Here is a 1,788-nt window from a genome sequence, read left to right as displayed (position 1 = left end):
TAATCAAAATCCTGTTCCACGCACTATGTATGATTATGCTAAACCTTTTTTAACAGGAACTGAATCTAGCATAGTTAGACCTGCTGTAGCTGCAAATACTTTTGAATTAAAACCTAAAACTATTCAGATGATACAACAATTTGTTCAATTTGATGGTTTGCAGGATGAAGATCCCAACGCTCACGTAGCAAACTTTCTGGAATTTTGCGATACATTTAGAATCAATGGCGTTTCTGATGATGCCATTCGTCTTCGGTTATTCCCTTTTTCATTAAGGAACAAAGCTAAACAGTGGTTGAACTCGTTACCACGAGGGTCAATTACTACCTAGGAACAAATGACCAAAAAATTTTACTAAAATATTTTCCGCCGGCTAAAACGGCTAAATTACGTAATGATATCTCTTCTTTTGTGCAAATGGATTTAGAAACACTCTACGATGCATGGGAGAGATACAAGGACTTACTGAGAAGGTACCCTCACCATAGGTTACCGCTTTGGCTCCAAGTTCAAACATTCCACAATAGTCTGAATCCTTCAACTCAGCAAATGGTTGACGCAGCTGCTGGCAGAACCATCAACAATAAATTACCGGAAGATGCCTATAAGTTTATAGAGGAGATGTCACTGAATAACTATCAGTGGCAAGTCATGATGACAAAGCCAACGAAAACAGCCGGCGTTTATACCGTCGATTCGGTCACCATGCTCTCTAATCAGGTAGAACTCTTAAAAAAAAGATTGATGGTTTTCTTAATTCTTCACAGGTTCACCCAGTAATGCAGTACGAAGCAAGTAGAGGTGGAACAAACCATTCAAAATATCAACCTTATGGCCACAACATGGATAACAAGCAATTAAACTACATGGGTAATAATCATCGACCTCAAAACAATCCATTTAGTAACACTTACAATGCAGGTTGGAGGAACCATCCCAATTTTTCGTGGGGAGGCCAAGGAAATCAAAGACCACAACATCCTCCGGGTTTTCACCAACCACTCTACCAATAGGAAAAGAAGCCGAACCTTGAAGAGATGCTCTCAAAGTTTATATTAGTGTTAGAAACTAGTTTCCAGAACACCGAGATAGCCCTTAAGAATCAACAAGCATCGATCCAAGGGCTCGAAACTTAGATAAGTCAGCTATCCAAACTGATCTCGAAAAGACCATTAGGAAGTTTACTTAGTAACACCAAATCAAGAGAGCATGTCAAAGCAGTTACGCTAAGGAGTGGGAAAGTGTTAGCAGAATCTGAAAAGAAGTTAGCACAAGAAGCCGTGGAAAGCGAAAGGAGGGAAGAAAAACCCAAAAATAGTGACAAACCAGTGCCGGAGGAATATAAACCACCAGTTCCATATCCAGCAAAATTGAAAAAAGATCACATTGATGCACAATTCGGTAAGTTTCTTGAACTTTTTAAGCAATTACATATCAACTTACCTTTTGTTGAAGCCATCTCGCGGATGCCTACCTACACAAAATTTTTGAAGGAGCTTCTAACAAATAAAAGGAAGGTCGAGGACTTATCTACAGTAGAACTCAACGAGGAGTGCTCAGCCATACTCCAAAACAAGCTGCCAACCAAATTGAAAGATCCAGGAAGTTTTACTATCCCTTGCTTAATTGGTAGTCTGAATGTTGAAAAAGCACTAGCTGATTTAGGCGCTAGCATTAATTTGATGCCATATAAAATGTTCAAACAACTTGGTCTTGGGGAACCTAACCCTACTAGGATGAGTATTCAATTAGCCGATAGATCTGTTAAATATCCTAGGGGTATTATAG

General features: G+C 39.2%; 1 non-coding gene across 1 annotated transcript; it reads right to left on the bottom strand.

Annotated features, from left to right (window-relative positions):
• Window positions 1-384: 384 nt before the first annotated feature.
• LOC121211922 (small nucleolar RNA R71) lies at window positions 385-491 on the bottom strand. Its single transcript, XR_005907138.1, has one exon. It is a non-coding gene; the product is annotated as a small nucleolar RNA R71 (small nucleolar RNA).
• Window positions 492-1,788: the final 1,297 nt, after the last annotated feature.

Source organism: Gossypium hirsutum, chromosome A12, assembly GCF_007990345.1.
Source record: "Gossypium hirsutum isolate 1008001.06 chromosome A12, Gossypium_hirsutum_v2.1, whole genome shotgun sequence".
Classification (NCBI taxonomy): domain Eukaryota; kingdom Viridiplantae; phylum Streptophyta; class Magnoliopsida; order Malvales; family Malvaceae; genus Gossypium; species Gossypium hirsutum.
The sequence above is the reverse complement of the archived record's forward strand: the minus strand, read 5'-3'. Positions and strand labels throughout refer to the sequence as shown.